Genomic DNA, 17,768 nt, shown 5'->3' with positions numbered 1-17,768 from the left:
TACACTATATCAGAGGATTTACTGTACAGTATTTTTGTGTTTCTGGGTGTTTTATAATATTCAACCCAGCAAATCTTTGTGATGTGAATCTTCAGCGCGTTAGTGGATTACCCCCATTTAGTGCTGCTCCCTCCCCCCAGTCATCTGAAGGTACCAAATCCTGCTCAGATCGTGCTCTTAGCTCTGAAGAACTGAGAAGCCTTGGCACAAAATTGAGTCAGCTTGATCTGGAGTGTGCATGTAGTTGCCTGTATCTTTCAGAAGCAGGAAAAAGCTTTTTGGTCTGGTTTTTCTTATTATCTCACAAATGATACAGAAATTTTTCAAGCAGTGAGGTCTCAACAGTCTCTTTTCTTCCAGTGCTCAGGGATGAGAGTTTTCTGATTGTGTCTGAATTTCTTTATCAACTTTTTGCCTTCTGTTCAGTGATCCTCTGGTATGGGTACTGCAGTTTTCTTGGAAGAAAGGATGTCTTCAAAATATGTGAAAGAATGCAAAAATGTCAATATTCTCATGTAGCTATATAAGTTTTTATGTATTAGTTTATATTTTAGTTCGAGTAGTGATACTGGAGTAAACAGACTGAGAACTTTTTGCCTTCTGTTCAGTGATCCTCTGGTATGGGTACTGCAGTTTTCTTGGAAGAAAGGATGTCTTCAAAATATGTGAAAGAATGCAAAAATGTCAATATTCTCATGTAGCTATATAAGTTTTTATGTATTAGTTTATATTTTAGTTCGAGTAGTGATACTGGAGTAAACAGTCTGATGTGCTGGGGACTCAAGGATGCTACTGTGTTCCTCAAGTCATTTGGAGAGCAGTTGGTAAAATCCCTTCCGTACACCGCCTTTACACCACCCTGTGCCCCTGGGATTACACTTTGATTGGAAAAAGGAAGCACACTCACCACAAATCATGCTCTGCATAGGTTGGTGAGTGTACAGTTATTATCGTCCAATAGAACATCACATTTTTTTACCTTGTTCAAAATATGTGAAAGAATGCAAAAATGTCAATATTCTCATGTAGCTATATAAGTTTTTATGTATTAGTTTATATTTTAGTTCGAGTAGTGATACTGGAGTAAACAGACTGAGGTGCTGGGGACTCAAGGATGCTACTGTGTTCCTCAAGTCATTTGGAGAGCAGTTGGTAAAATCCCTTCCGTACACCGCCTTTACACCACCCTGTGCCCCTGGGATTACTCTTTGATTAGAAAAAGGAAGCATGCTCACCACAAATCATGCTCTGCATAGGTTGGTGAGTGTACAGTTATTATCGTCCAATAGAACATCACATTTTTTTACCTTGGTAAAATAGATTTAAGAAGTACATAAACTTAGTTGTCAGTTTACTGAAGTGGAAGTGATAAGTAAATCTAGGTATCAGTCTCATTAAGTATTATTTATTTACAATTACCTGTGGAAAATTTTGATTTTTGGTGTGGTTTTTTCTGTTTATGGGTTTTGTTTTGTGGTGGTTGGTTTTGGTTGGTTTTTTTTTACTTTTCCCAGTATGATCCATGGATTTTTGATTGCTTCTACCGGAAAAATGGAAAGAGATGATACAAAAAGCAAGCAAGCTGGTTCTTTTTTTTTTAAAAAAAAATCTTTCTTGTATGCAAATTCTAGTAAGTTAATTTTAATCTGGAAGTAAAGTATCTGTTTAAATTAATTTTCCACAAATGTGGAAAACCTTAGCTTACAGAGTTTCTGTGCATCTGTGAACACTTGTAGTTAAGCATGTTCAAAATAAATTGTAGATGTGCATATTAGGCGTGTACAATGTAGCTTAAATAGCAGGAGGAAAGAAGTGGAAATAGTAAGGGAGTAAGAGGGTGGCAAAGTGGAACAAAAGTTATTAAAACAAATAAGGCTTTATTTAAAGTCAGTAATACCCTGTATATGGTGTTGTATTTTGTTCCTTCTGAACTTTTGCTTTTATTACTTCTCTGTGTATTCTTAGTTGCTCACATCCACCATTTTTAATCTATAGCACTACCTTAGTAATTTTCCATTTTCTCTACATATTTGATGTGTTGTGTACATGTTGGGGAACTATACTTCCAGTTTTACTTTATATTCTTTTTCCTACATCATTCCATGTGGTTTTCTGAGGTCTTCATGTCAAAATGTTTTAGTAGGATCATCGACTGCATTTATTTTCCTTTTGAGAGATGTACATAATCTGCACGTACATAGTTTTGCTGTGTGAGAGCTTTGTCTCTCAGAGTAAGTCCTCTTGGATCTTACATGGTTTTTACATTTAATATAGGATCATAACTTCTGTCTATGACATACTGCATGTACCTGACCTCCTTCATTTAGAAGATTCAAAACATCTTCACATACTTGGGAGGAAAATCCCCTTTTTTTTTTTTCTTTCATTTAGGATTTTGAGGCTGATAGTACGTTAAGCAGCCAGGGGTTGTGGTATCCTTATCTATGTACATATATCCTAGATGTATATTTACCTACCTAACAATAACAGTTATAAATCAGTCAGCCAAATAACTGCACTGGATCAGATACTCAACAAGGAAACGATCCATCCACGGACTATATGAGAGAAAGTAAGGAGCTACTCTGTGCTTGTGTTGGTTTTTATTATTTATCTGATTTAACAAACTGCAGGTGTTATCAGTTATTTCAGAAGGGAGGATGCCAGGATAAAAGGGAGGTTCAGTGACACACCTTTATTTTAGTTCCTGTTCTTTTGAGAGAACCCAAATATCCAGTAGTGATGCCAGGCTTTAGAGTTGGGCCATCCCATATAATTCTGGTCTGCAGGTCTGTGTTATGCCTTTCTGTTGCACATAAGGCTTTTATAAGTTTTGGGGATTTGTTTAGAAGAATTCAGGCAGTAGCCATAGTTGGAAGTGTGGTACAGTATGTGTTAATATAGGCCCAGCTTTTTCTCTCAAATATTTATTCATGTTAAACTACTTGTTGTTCTGGCAGATAAAGATACGATCCAGTTTTGGAGAACAACCAGATCAGATTTTTCCATTCTTCCAAAAAGCAAAACAACACTTGCCTTTTAAGAAATATCAGCCAGTTTCTCATCTCTTTAAAATGTTCTCGGTTGCTCACAGGTTAATTTTATTAAGTCGCAGCATTTTGTAAGCCTGAAAAGATTCTACCAATTATATTCTCAACAAACCTCTCGGCGTGATACGTGTTTGCCGAGGAGGAGGGAATACTGCATGGGATCAGAATGTTTTTGTTACTGATAAAAAGCGTTAAGGGAGAGGACAGTACTATTTCTGAATGCTGAAGCAGGCTAAATACGGTATCTTACTGACTTCTCTGCTGCTGCTCGTAGAGGAAGGGAACGTAACGATCCTGTGGATCACAAACGAAGCTGGGAGCCCCTTACTTTTCCCTTCCTGCAGTTAATGTGTAAGGTGCTGCACAGAAAATGTAGCTCGTAGCTCTGAGAGGTGGGTTGTTCAAGTTCTGTTGATCTTTCATAGTATTAGTTGGATTTTTCTTTTGTTTTGGGTGGTTTTTTTTAGCCCCCTTGGGCTGCTTGCTCACTCTTTCTCTCTGTTTTCTCTATTAGGGGAATGGGCCAGGCTAGAGAATACATTTTGCTCCTGCAAGCGTAGAGTAGGAGCTGAATGCAGTGTTGGTGCCATCTCTATCTCTGTTCCCCAACTCTGGATCCTGTATAGTGTTGACAGGAATGATGATAAACAGTCACTGTCCCCTGACATGAAGAGGCAATCAGAAACGTAGCTTACCATTTTATATTCTCTGCCGCTTGAATTGCGTCCAGCAAGAAGACAGACTTTGCCAAGAATGGAGCAGTGCTTGAACTATAGTATTTTTAGGCATAAATACGTGGTGGATTTGTTGTTGTTTTTAAGGCGTTTGGTCTTAAAATGTTTTCCTGATCTAAGAAAATGTGTCCTGGAAATGTTTGATAGTTGTTAGGATCAGTTGCTTTTTGGAACTTCTGCTCATACTGTTGCCCCCTTCAGTGGGAAAATCACTTCTGTCTCTTTTGAGACAGTCAGAGCCTTATATGTAAATTTATTTAAGATGAATACTTACTGTTTGTCATTATTATAATAGCGAACAAAGATGACTGCTGCCCTACGAGAGGATGGCAGAGCTCTCCTACTGCAACCTTGCCTAATTAGGTGAAACTTGATCTAGCCTGTCTTGTTCCTGTCACAACTGGGGCCTGTCTTGTTTCTTTAGAACATCTTATCACTGCTCGTCATTACTGCTTGAATTCGTATGCCAGTAGACCAAAAATACTCCATTTAAGTAGTTTTTCACTGTAGTTGTTGCACGGGAACTCTTCTTAGGTTTTAGCTCTACACAATATTTTTATATTCACCGCTATTTGCAACTGTCCACATGAAGAATATTTTAAGGATGGTCCTTCAGAATATTATAAAAACATCAAAAGACAAATCCTGGCTACCAGAAAAGACTGGACTTAACTCTAAAAACTGGACAAAGGACAGAATTATAAAAAAGAAGGTGGGATTACTTTGCTTTTTGTTTATTTGCTGTAAAATTAAACATTTTGAGAACAGTATATCCTTATAATGGGTTTGAGTGTGTGTATGTGAGGTTTTTACTGGACGATCAGAGATTATTGCCTTATGTGTGTTTCATCTGTATGTGAAATGTCTGAATTTTTTAATTTTACCTTGTGTAAGTTGTTTGATTTTTTTTTTTTTAAACTATTATTTATTGCTTTTGATTCAGCCAAAGTGGTGATCTGAGAGTAAAACGGAACAGCTTTTAATTTTTAAACCTGCCATTTAAAAACTAAAGAAATGCGCTGCAAAGAGTTATTTTCTATTATGTCCAATTTCCACTCTGATGGAAGGGAAGCTCTGCAGACTGCCTGTTGAATCCCAAAGGACGTATTCACTTCTTGCTTCTTATATTTTTGCCAAGCCAGCTAACATTGCATCTAACATCGAATGGTTGGTGTTCCCTGAAAGCGATACACTAAACAATCAGTATTTTGTTAATGCTTTCCGCTCGGAGGGAGAAAGCCGTGGCAGTCCCTTCTTGTTTCACTCTCTTGAAAATAAAAGGAAAGAGCAGCACTGATTCCACCTTAAATATGGGTGTGTGCCTGTTGATTTCCTGGTTTCTAAAATGAAAAAGTGATGTTTGGGGCTGCAAATCACCTTAATTCATTGACAAAAAGCACAGTGTTTTTAGTTAAAATTCTATGTTTGGTGGTTGGGTGTTTTTTTGTGGTTTTGCCTTTTTTATTTGCTTGTCTTTTATTGTGTTGAAAAGTTGTAAAAGACAAGACACAAATGTCTGTATCCTATACTTTTTTTGATGAGATTATTTTCGATGCAGTAGGGAGGCCAGGCTTTCTGGAATTCAGTGGATTTTGGATGACTTTGCTGTAGCTGTTGACAAGGTCGAACACAAGACTGTAGAAACACCAGCACCTCCCTTTTTTTAGCCTTGGCCAAAATATTTTCAATAATTTGAGAACACTCAGTTCTGAGATACAAATTCTGTGGGACACTTTCGTTGCATGTGGACTTTTGAAGACTAAGTTGTCTTTCAGGAAAATTAACCCAAAACCTCGTGCTTAACCCTGCTCTACAGCTTTGCCTTGTGTTGTCAGAATGAGCTTTCTTTCAAAGTAACTTACAGTATTGCTAATCCCAGTATGCAAAAACCTTGAATATGGCTTCTCCCTATGTCCCCCACCCAATAAAAGTACAATACTAATTTATTTTTTCATATTTCTTGACTGTCATCTGGTTCTTGGGGCTTTGAGGGGCTGTCCTGTTTTGTATGGTTTGGTATTTTAGGGGGTTTTGTTTGTGTGGTGTATGGTTTTTTGGCTTGGCTTTGTGTATGATTTTTTCTTGTTTGTTTTGCTTTTTTTTTTTTCTTTAAACCTTTCCTTTTGGTGAATATGACATTTTTCCTGACTGGAAAGCTGAAATTCTTATGTAATAAAATGACCTCTGAAGCTGAGTCATCTTGGATTCATTTAGTTTTATTTTAATTTATTGCCAGTTCACCCGAGTTTACTGCAGATTGTACAGGACTATAGTTGTGTTGTTCTTCACCAACACATCTTCCCAAATTATTAGGAAAGTAAAATATTTAATAGTATTTTTTAACATGTTATTCATATCTCATCAGCTGATGAAATGAAATGGGCAGTTAATATTTGAGGACTGTTGTTTCAAGCTTGTCATGCATACGATGCATGATGTGCTGGTTACCTTTACAGGTCAGAAAGATTTAGACCTCTGAAATTGTGTTTGTGATCTTGTATGATGAGATGTGGTTGTAGTGCCACAGGGTTTCCTCCCTCCTTTTCCCTGGGGTCTCTGGGGCCATGCCAGACCCTGGACTGGGGGTCCCCCTTAACTCTCTGAACCATTTGGAGGACCCTGGGTTGGAGATGTGAAGAATAGTAGAAATGTGGACATTATCTTTATATTTTAATAAAATAGAGCTGTCAAAGTGTATGGACCTTCCCTATGAGGACAGGCTGAGAGAGCTGCAGTTGTTCAGCCTGGAGAAGAGAAGGCTCTGGGGAGACCTTAGAGCAGCTTTTCAATATCTGAAGGGAGCTACAGGAGAACTGGGGAGGGACCCTTGATCAGGGAGTGTAGTGACAGGACAAGGGGCAACGGTTTTAAATTGGAAGAGGGGAGATTAAGATTAGATACTAGAAAGAAATTCTTTGCTGTGAGGGTGGTGAGACACTGGAACAGGTTGCCCAGAGAAGCTGTGGCTGCCCCATCCCTGGAGGGGTTCAAGGCCAGGCTGGATGGGGCTTTGAGCAACCTGGTCTGGTGGGAGGTGTCCCTGCCCATGGCAGGGGGTTGGAACTGGATGATCTTTAAGGTCCCTTCCAACCCAAACCATTCTATGATTCTATGAAATGGGTTTCAGGAGAGATGACTTCACCTTGTAGCTATTGTTTTGATCTGGAGTCTTGCTGTCCCCTGAACTTGTGACTTTCCTGCGTGTTACTGGTGTTCCATGCGTTTGCAAATGCAGTCTCTGCTGCAGGTTTCTAAAAAGAGTTTGGCAAGAATCCATTGTTTAAGGAATTCTTACATTAATATGCCTAAACAACTATTACAATATTCAGTTATAGCAGGGGTATTTGCTAGTTTCTTAAGTAAATTAGCAACTTGTTTTACTTTTTTATTTAATAATCAGCACAAGATTGATGTGCCTGCTGGTGTTTGGTTTTTGTTTTTTCAAGGTGCTCTGGATAAATCTCATTGACATCAAGCAGACAGTACTAGATGAAGTTTGTCATCCTAAGATTCACAGACAAAAAAATACTCTAAAAGATAAAAAGGAGTATCGTTAATGAAACCAGCGCGTGTCTGAAAAAGTGTCAGGGACTTCTTCAGAGATGCTTGGTTTGAAGGTGGGTTTTCTGTTCTTGGTTGATAAATGGCAAAGACTCACTTGCAATAGTCCTCTAACAAATCAGAGAAGACTAATTTGTAAGGTGAAAATACTTCTATGTATCGAGTTGTCAAGAATTTCGTAAGGGGTTTAGGAAATCCAGCATCAACTGATTAGAGCAGAGAGTCTTTCAAGAAGAGTGTACAACTTCCACCTTTTAATAGTAGTTGTGTACATCATGAAAGTTGGCATCTGGCCCACAGTCTCTTAGGGAGCAGAACAAAAAATTTCAAAGCGTTGTTCTGGAAAGAATAAAAATCTCTCCATTTTTAAGGTATGTTGCCTAACAGAGGAATGTGCTCAGCAAGAACTTGTCGGTGTACCTAGAATTATCCCTGTGTTCCAAAGTCTCTTACGTGGTAACTAGTGTCTTGACAGTCCTTTAGTAGAATTATTTGCATCAAGGAGCAACAAGATCTCTTGCTGTTTCTCCAGATGTAGCGATTTAGGAATCAAGCCAACAGATAATACGATGCAGGGATGTTGAACTCATTCTGTAGCAAGTGCCAAATTGCATTTTCCACTAGAAAACATCACAAAAGGCATGTTTTATAGATTTCTTTAACTTCAGGCGGTGTTCCTTTGGCTAATAATGTTAAATATTGCACTTGGACAGATTTGTTTTTAAATTAATAGTTTTATTTGTAGTGCAGCCTCTTTAATTTTTTTTTTTCACTCGCCCCTTTTCAGCTATACCCATTTTCCTTTCTGTAGCCGCGTGTTTACGGCCCATCTTTTAAAGTAATTTAACCAAATCTCAGCTGCTGGTTGCTTTTAACAGAACCGCCTTCTAAAAGAAGGAATTCCAGTGTCACAAACAGTTTCTGCAATGTCTGGAGAGCTGGCAGTGGTTTAGTACTATAGATTGACTGTGACTTCTAATATAACGAAGTATAGTCTAAAATCTGTTATAGGATTATCATGTCTAAATGGTCATGTTGCTCTTCTGTCTGAGGCAGATGTGAGAAACTTAAAATTTGTTAGGTCAGTTGGTTTTTGTTTTTGTTTTTTTTTTTTTTTTTTTTTTTTTTTTTTTTTTTTTTATTAGGCGTATTCCTATTTTGCTTCTCTCAGCCTTCAGAACACCCATTGGAGTCCGGGTGTTGCTTGTGTTGTTTACACAAGTGAACTTTGAGTTGCTATTGTTTTCATTAAGTATTGTTTTCCTAGAGCTCTGGAAGGCTTTCAGTTAACTACTACAATACCTGCCATTTAATAATCTGTGCTTCTATCTTGCTTAGTTGAAAATATTTAAATACGTGATGATAGTTGGCTGTTTCCTTCCTGTAGCAATAATGTTGGCTTGTTTCTGTGCCCTACAGAAAGTCTGCTGCTGAAAGAGCAAGAGGCTTTAAATTCCAGATCTACAACTGATGCTGTAGCATTTTATCTTTCAGTAACAAAAAGCAAGTTGAAAATATTTAAATACGTGATGATAGTTGTTGTTTCCTTCCTGTAGCAAAAATGTTGGCTTGTGTCTGTGCCCTACATAAAGTCTGCTGCTGAAAGAGCAAGAGGCTTTAAATTCCAGATCTACAACTGATGCTGTAGCATTTTATCTTTCAGTAACAAAAAGCAAGACTGTCTTAAGTGCTCCTTCAGCAAATAAATATCAAATAGGTGTAGGTTTTTTGTAGTAGTCTAAATTCTGTTGAATGCCTGCTGTCCCGTGTGAAAGCTCACTTACTGAAGAGGGCAAAGGCAACAGTTCTCGAAGTCCTGAGAGGAAATGTCTTGTGTTTTTTGTCAGTTATTTAAGCCATTGCATACACATAGGCCTTATAAAAATGTAGGAAAATCTCATTTAAGGATTTCTTTTAATGCTATTCTTCTGCATTTCTATAAAAGGAGTTAAATACCTTTTTTTTTTTAAAAAAAGTAATTTTTAAAAGTAATTTTATATGCACTGAAGAGGGCAAAGGCAACAGTTCTCGAAGTCCTGAGAGGAAATGTCTTGTGTTTTTTGTCAGTTATTTAAGCCATTGCATACACATAGGCCTTATAAAAATGTAGGAAAATCTCATTTAAGGATTTCTTTTAATGCTATTCTTCTGCATTTCTATAAAAGGAGTTAAATACCTTTTTTTTTTTTGAAGTGATTTTTAAAAGTAATTTTATACCCCATCACTAAGTCTGTTGATAAAAGTATTGTTTGGGAAGACTATTTTTTTTTTCCTACATAAAAGGAGTTAAATACCTTTTTTTTTTTTGAAGTGATTTTTAAAAGTAATTTTATACCCCATCACTAAGTCTGTTGATAAAAGTATTGTTTGGAAAGACTATTTTTTTTTTCTCCTGGTTCTGTTTTCTGTAGCCAGATTGTCTTGTGCAGAGCCTGATGAAGGTGGATCTCAAGGTGGATCAATTTTTTTTTTTTAAATTTTCTTTCTGTGATTAATTCATTTCTGAAGTTAATGAAACTAGCATATAAGCTTAGGCAAAAAATGCTTTTGTAAGCAAAGTACGCTTAAACAATATTAAATTTTCATATTTTATCAAAATAGCAAATGTTATCCAAGAGTAATGTTAGCTTGTCTGTGTTTTTGAGTAACCTTATAAATGCTTATGTTTATCAGTAGTGAAACTTATGGTTTAAACATTCATAAGTAGCCCATAGCTGAATACTATATGTTTTTAGTATCTGAGACTCGCTCCCAATTTTGTGAATTCTTTTGCGGGCCATATGGAGGCGGTTGGCTTCCAATTTGAAAGTGTAGTAGGAAACATACTATTGGTTTCACAAGTCTGCATTTTGGCAGAAAACTTGACTCATTTTTGTGTTCTTTGCAAACTGAAGTCTGTTGGTTGCACTACCTGTGTGAATTTTACTACTCCACTCAAAAGGCATCGCTGGGCTTCAAATTTTGGCCTGAAATTGAAGCTTGTACAGCTTGGCTGTGAGGGGGACATGAGGAAATGTGTTCAGAAATACAGATACTGAACACAGTTATTTCTCACCCCAGATATGGAGAAGGGGAAAAGATGTTAAAGGAAAGAACTCTCCTGATGAAACACAGTAATCAATAATAAATTTGCTGTGTGTCTTGATGCTCTTATTTGTAATAAGACTCGTAAACATATTGTGTAAAATTCTTCAACAGATCCGGTTTTAAAAAGAATGGTTTCATTCTGAAGGTAAATAATTATCGGAATGAAGCATGGTGAATAACTTGGTTATCAGACTTCAAATGTTTCTTTTTAATATAGGGAAGTGAAATGTTTTAATCTTATTGTTTTTCTGAGGTTTACAAATAATAATCAACATCATAGATTTATTTGGGATTTCTTTGTTCTGAAATCTCAACAGTATAAGGAAACACTTATGACAGGTCAAGAACATACTTGAGATGGCATTAATTAAAACAGTTTTGTGGTTATAATTTCATAGTCTGGTTTCTTTTAAAATGTAATTGCTCAAAGCTTCATCTGATTAAGTCTATAAGCTTAAAAAGTGGCAGCGTTCATACTGCGAATAAAGTTAAAATTCTGCTTTAGTGCTTGAATAATGCAACTAGAATTTCTACAGCTGTAGTTGATGCGAGATTTATGTAATGGCATGAATTCCAGGCAAGCAAACTTGCATGAGATAATTGATAATTTGTAACTCTGACCATTCTATATGTAGGGTTGTGCATATTAATATGCCTCATCACCAAAGGGATGATTTTTCATCTCTTCACAACTTGCTTGCGTCTCATTCTGTACTTTTTCAAGTAAGTCAAAACCTCAGTCTTAATTAAAGTACATATTTGATTGGTGGGGCTTTGACATTTCAGTAAGATATGGGTTTACATGTTTCGGTTGAAACTATTGTAGTAGCACCTTAAATATAGTAAGCTCCTGGGAGTCCCAAGTCAGCAAAATCAAGGGTGAAAGTTATTAGAACTTCTTGGGAGATGTTGAGATCTCTACTGTGGAAGAGGGACCTACTTTGAAGAAGCCTCTTTGCTGATTTTCTCATCCTGGAGCTGTAGGCACCACTAAACGCTCAGAAATGGCAAAGCAGAGGATCATGAAGGGATTTTTTGGAACTCCTTATTAGGGGAAAATGCATCGTGAGAGAATAATACCTTCCAATTCCAAACAGAAGGAATGAAGTTGGCCTTTCTATCATAAATGTGTTTTGTGCTTTAAGTTCTTTGTGTGTCAGCCTTTTTAATAATAAACATTTCCTATAGTTGAAGTGTCTGATCACTCTTCTGCTGGAAGAGTTACTCATATTAAATATCCGGTATATTTTTAACTCACAATCTTATGCTTGATAATTCTTGAATTGGCAGAAGGAAACACAAAAAGTTCTGTTATCCACTGTACCTTTAATATCAGGTAGGCATTCCTATATCTAGAGTTGGGTAATGGGAGCGATGAATAGTACAATGGGGAAAATGAATGGTTTTCATTTTCTTGGTCTGTGGGTTTTTTTCTTAACCTTTTGTTGACTGCTTGAATGATCTTACTTCTAATCTGTCATGGATGTGGCTTCTCTAAATTATTTTGTTGTTGTGGACATAAAATAGGCTATATGCGGGAAAAGGAATGATCATCTGATCCATTTTTGCTAGGAACCCTGGCTTTGCATGGAAATGTGAGGTTTAGTTAAAAAACAGTTAGAAGTAAAGAGCCAGCTGAGTAATTTCCTGTCTTCATCCCCAGAACTCACTCTCTCTGTTTTTCTAGTTGAATATGTTACTATTGCTGTCAGAAAATAATCTCAGACTTGTTTTAAATTCTAATGTTTCAGCATGTCCTGAAACAGTACTTGTCTGATTGCTTTCTGATAGCTTAAATAATTCAACTTTCTGTGGGTAGGGTATGAGGAAATATGTACTTAGATGAGCTGTTAGCCTGAAATGCCACTATTTATTGTCTCAGCTGTTGGAGTTTGTAAATTAACTTGGGTGTAAGGCAGTAGAGGTGGAAGTGTACAATTATTTTTTTTCTCAAATACCAGTGTTTGAGGACTTAGTACCATAAGATAATACTTGAGTAAGTTATATTTCTTTAACACAAAATTGTGTTAAAGAATACCTGATTAAATGTATACCTGTTTGGTTTTTTTTTAATTCAGGATATTAGCTGAAGATCAAAAAAATTCTATTTTTTTTCAGCAGGATTATAGAAAAATGGTGAGGAAAAGACTTCATTCAGCAGTTGGAGTTTTAGCTTTGTAGGCTGTTCCTTAAGGAAGAAAAAACATCCTCCATCAGCTGCTGTCTTCTGGTTTTATAGTGGTGGTCTAGTTTTATTCCAGTCGTAAGTAATTGCATTGTAGGGGAGTGCAGTTAGACTGTTAGATCAGTTTAAGTAGAGAAACCAATATTTTATTAACCTGATTGGCAGCGCTTTTCAGCATATTGACAGCTTATTTGTGCCTGTTTTGTAGCCAGAGAAATGAGTGAAATGACAAGAGTGGTTTTGAAGGCAGTTTATGATGTTTGTTGTAGCTTCTCTGACGTGGAAAAGACCTGAACTGTGAAGAGAGATGCAGGAGGTTGGGAGGAAGTTAAAAGGAAGAGAAGAGGAGGTGAGAATCGATTGAAGTTGGAATAAAGCCATTGGTATGGTAGCAGGAGTAGTAGAGGAGAGCAACAGCTTTGAGGAGAAGTGTAACATTTGGAGCTTGGTGTTCATTGTGGAAGCAATATACGATTTAGAAGCACTGATGTGAGCTCATGAGTGTTGGGTTGATCACCATGATGTGTGACATTGTGTCCATGTAGTAAAAGTTTTGAATGAGTGAATTGGGAAATTATCAACTAAATGCTACAATGGTCATGATCTCATTTTAAAGAATATGGGTTTTAACAAGATGGGTCTTGACAGTTGTTGCCAATTATGAATTCATTTAAAATGAGAAATCAAAGAATTTACCAGTTCTCTTGTGGCCTAATCTTTGGCAAAGAATTTTTTTTTTCATATTTAGTATTGTATTGTGTAGGGTGTATTGTGTATTTCATGTGTATGCTTCACTCATGTCCTTCAGCAGCAAATTTCCAGGCTCCATTGATGCATCTTTGTATTTTATCACTATGAAATACCTCTAATTGTTATTCCACCCCCACCACAAATACGGACAACGATGACACTGACTTGAAAATCTAATTAATATTGCAATATATTAATAACATTCAATATTTTGAGTCTTCCTGTGTGTGTTTCAGGACATCTGTTTTCACAGCACAGTGTTTCGGTTCCTTTGGTGTTACTCAGACAACCTGTTAAAAATAAATCCTTACTTAACCAAGTTTGCTTGAGGAGTGGTGTGACAATAGTTGGCTACAAGCACCTTGCCTCCTCATTAGTGGAGGAGCCTTTCCCCGAGCTGTCTGGCAGATGATATTGTGAGTGACACCTGGCTTTGGAGAAGACAGTACTGGTGCAGTTGGAGCTGGGAGAAGAAAGCGGTGTGCTTGACGTACAGGAAATTTTGGCCTGGTCTTGCAAAGGAGACTCTGAGCTCATATAGTGGTTGAGGTCTGATTTTAGAGAGAACTGACTGAGATGTATGGGGAACTTGCATCTCCAAGGCTTTTCTTTCTTTTTCAGCCTGTCTGCAGGTGTAGGCAGATAACATTGAGTACATGAAAAAAGTTATCTTTACAGCAATAAAAAAATTGAAGGCCTGGTCTTGCAAAGGAGACTCTGAGCTCGAATAGTGGTTGAGGTCTGATTTTAGAGAAAGCTGACTGAGATGTATGGGGAACTCGCATCTTGAAGGCTTTTCTGTCTTTTTCAGCCTGCCTGCAGGTGCAGGCAGACAGGTCTTTCAGAGAAATGGTCAAGACCCAGCATACATAAGGTAACAGGTCTTTCAGAGAAATGGTCAAGACCCAGTATACATCACAGCATGACTTCAGTAAAGCCAGGGTCTCTTGGCATTCTCATAAAGCTTGGGAAACTTGGGATGTTATTTTGAAATCATGATCAAGTGTTACAGGGAAACTGTACTTAGAATATTGGCATTAATAATTCTCTGTTAAACTGGTGTTGTTTAATTTAACTTATTTAATTTCATCACTTATTATGTATTCCTTAAACTTAACTTCAGGGAAAAAAGGTGTTTAGTATCACCCCTGTGGGTAGGATAAGAACTAGTGGGTTGAAATAGTGGCAAGGAAAGCTTTGACTAGACTTTCAGAAACTTCTTGGAATAGGAGTCCTGGTTTTCTGGGGTGGATGGTTCAGGGACGTGGTGGAATTTCCATCATGAAAGGCTTTGCAGAACAGGTTAAACAAGCATCTCTGCAGAGTAATGTGGGTATAGTTGATCCTGCCTGAGGCCAAGAGACTGCATTAGATGACCTCTTAAGGTTTCTTCTGAGCCTATGGTTTTATATTCATAAATAGGACTCTTTCTTCTTAAATATGAGGTCAAATTCCACTACTAGATTCCACATCAGATATTTATTCTGTTAAAGATCCCACAGTCACTGAATATTGAGGCGATGTCTGAATCTTCTACAGGGGGAAAATACCATTGTGAGCTGTTAACAGTAGATGGTTACAGGCACTTTAATTATTATCTGTGCCTGCATCCTGTAGCTTCCTCTGAGCTTGTGCTGTGGCTGTTACTGTAGCCTCCTTTAATGCTGCTCTTGGAGAAACTCAGGGATAAATTTTAGTGTATTTACAGCCCTGGATGCCTCCTGCTTGTGTTGAAGTGTAGTTACTTGAAAACTTCAGGATACAGCGTACAAACTTGGCAGGCTGAGGTGGAGTAGGAACATGGACTTAAAATATCCTGGAGGAGTGACAAGTAGACTGAGAGCTTGAAGCCTGGGCTTTCTTGGAATTTGTCCTGCGCCTACTTCTAAAGTAGATAGACTGCTCTCACTCAGCATTTAGCTGTTATTAATGCAAATCTCCAGTTTGGTACATGTATATGTCCCACAGATAAAAGTGTTATGAATGTTTTTAAGAATTGCTTATGCAAATTGAGGCACAACTTTGTTTAAGTGGAGAGTGCTCATTTAATAAAGGACTTTTAAATAATTAGGTTTAATCTTTGTGGTTCAATATGTGATGCCACGCTTTATTTACTGGAAAGATCTGAAAGAACTTTCTTTGCAGACAAAATTGCTAATTTTGTCACATTCTTTAGGGACATGATTATTATGGTCTTTGCCTTTTAAACATCACTTTATCTCTGCTCTATCCCCATGTGTTTACAGAGCAGTAGTGTGACTACAGATGGGAAATTACGGTGCAGAGAGAGGGAACGGTTAAAAGTATCTGTTTAATTTTGAAGCAGGAGCGTAGGGTCAGGTATGTTTCAGAGGATTTAGTGTAACATAGGAATACTTGTCTGAATGTGACCTTCATTGGTCCTCGACCAGTCTCACTCAGGAAAAATTGAATCCCTTCAGCATCATTTGTATTAGGACTTTGTTTCTTGGTAGAATGTTTTTTTATCTTTTCCTTCTTACAAGCCCCTCAGCTGTTTACTATGTTAGCATTTGCAGTAAACTACATGAGGGCCTATAGAACAAATCCTTTGAGAATATTGTATAAGGTGTGGGGGGGCCCTTAATAGGGGGAATGTAGCAAGTGAACATATTATTAATGATCATATAATACATATGCACCAAGGGGGTGAGGTGGGTTAAGTTAACGTGCACAGTTTTCGAGTGTTTGACTTTTGAGCAAGTTACAGCTGCTAATATGAAAAAGAATGGGAGTATCTCTGGGTATATGTATTTCTGCACACATTTATTTAAGGTGGAGCAAGGAATTTGAACAGAAGTTTGCATTGACCCAGTTCAGTACTAGCTCTTAGTGTTAGGCTTTTTCCTTTATAGATTTCATCCCACTTTTTCTCTTTTTGTTTTCCTTGACGTCAAGTCGTCTTGAATGTTGTTAAGGTGGGGAGGGGAAGAAAAGTTATTTTCTGTTTTGTGGCTACTTTCCAACTGGAATAGCTGGGAGCAGCTACTAGAGGAAAAGGAGTCTGTTCACGTTGTAACTTTGAATGAAGAGAGCACACTTAGTACTGCTGTGGGAAGGCTGCACGTACAGTCTGACCAACACAGCGAGCTCGGGGCTGGGGCTAAAGTAGTACAGAAAGAACCCACTTCTCAGAGGTTTTTAGCTCTAGCAAGTGTACTAAGCAAATGTAATCCCTTGAAAAATGTTGGTTTGGTTTTTTGTTTTGTTTTTTTTAATTCTGAGGCTTACCATTTAACTAAAGGCTTACAACTCAAACCAATATAACTGTATCTTCAGACAAATCACAAAACCGACATCAATCATGCAAAGGGTTGCCCACCTGTGAAGCTTCAGGTTACTTTGTGAAAGTATGTATTTATTTCTGTATAAAACACTATGATTTCAAGCATCTAACGTAGCCAAAACCTGTTCCTTCCCTCCTGGCCTTATTTTCAGACAGAACTAAACCATTTCTACTGAAGCTTTAAAAAAAAATTGTCAATTCAATGCACTGTCAAAAAAAATCAACACAAAAGACTAAAGCTTTGGCAAAGTTACAAGAAACTGAAAACAAATTTGATGGCTTGTGGTAACCAACCATAAGCATACTTTTCCACTTACAGGGGGATTATAAATCTTACCCATAATCTTATTCTTATAAATTATTATTTTTTTTAATATTCTGCTACTTTTCGTTTTTTTTCTTTCAGATGATATTAACTGTGTTTTTGAGCAACAATGAACAGATTTTGACAGAAGTTCCAATTACACCAGAAACAACCTGTCGCGATGTAGTAGAGTTCTGCAAAGAGCCTGGAGAAGGAAGCTGCCATCTGGCTGAAGTATGGCGTGGGAATGGTAAGTAAAACGTTCAGTAGAAATTGATTTAAATATATGTACCACTTAGAAAAAAAAGGTAAGAGTGACTTTTCAATATTAATGGTTTCAAATTGTACTTTTTTCTAGCAAACTTTCATTCAAAGCATTATATTTGAATATCTGTAGAGATTACTTTACTTTTTTTTTCCCCTCCATTTTATTCCTTAGCATGAAGTATATGATAAAATGCATGTGTAAGATATGTTAGAACTCTGTATTTCAATTTTTCAAATTACATAAGTCTTCAGTATCCCCATCTTTAAGGAGAAAAAAATGGGGGGGGGGGATATTTTCACTTCTAGAAGCCATTTATTTCAAATGGGCAAACAGTATATATAGGATGGAGGATGTTTAAATAACAATATGGAATCTTGGTGATCTTCTCTTATCATAAGTGGGTGCATGTCACCTCCTGTATTCTTTCCAATCCAGTTTCCTCACTATTAGGCGTGTGAACACAACCTGAAATATAAGAATGGCTATAGATACTTTTTTTAATTTCTGTATCATGAATAGCAGAAT

The 17,768-nt window shown here is 37.1% G+C and overlaps 1 long non-coding RNA gene across 1 annotated transcript; it reads left to right on the top strand.

Moving 5' to 3' along the window:
- The first annotated feature begins 3,255 nt into the window (after window positions 1-3,255).
- Window positions 3,256-17,224, top strand: LOC106897115. Its single transcript, XR_001413726.1, has 3 exons — window positions 3,256-3,442; window positions 3,565-4,496; window positions 17,078-17,224. It is a non-coding gene; the product is annotated as an uncharacterized LOC106897115 (long non-coding RNA).
- The last annotated feature ends 544 nt before the right edge of the window (window positions 17,225-17,768 follow it).

Source organism: Calidris pugnax, unplaced genomic scaffold (genome assembly GCF_001431845.1).
Source record: "Calidris pugnax isolate Ruff unplaced genomic scaffold, ASM143184v1 scaffold211, whole genome shotgun sequence".
Classification (NCBI taxonomy): domain Eukaryota; kingdom Metazoa; phylum Chordata; class Aves; order Charadriiformes; family Scolopacidae; genus Calidris; species Calidris pugnax.
The sequence above is the reverse complement of the archived record's forward strand: the minus strand, read 5'-3'. Positions and strand labels throughout refer to the sequence as shown.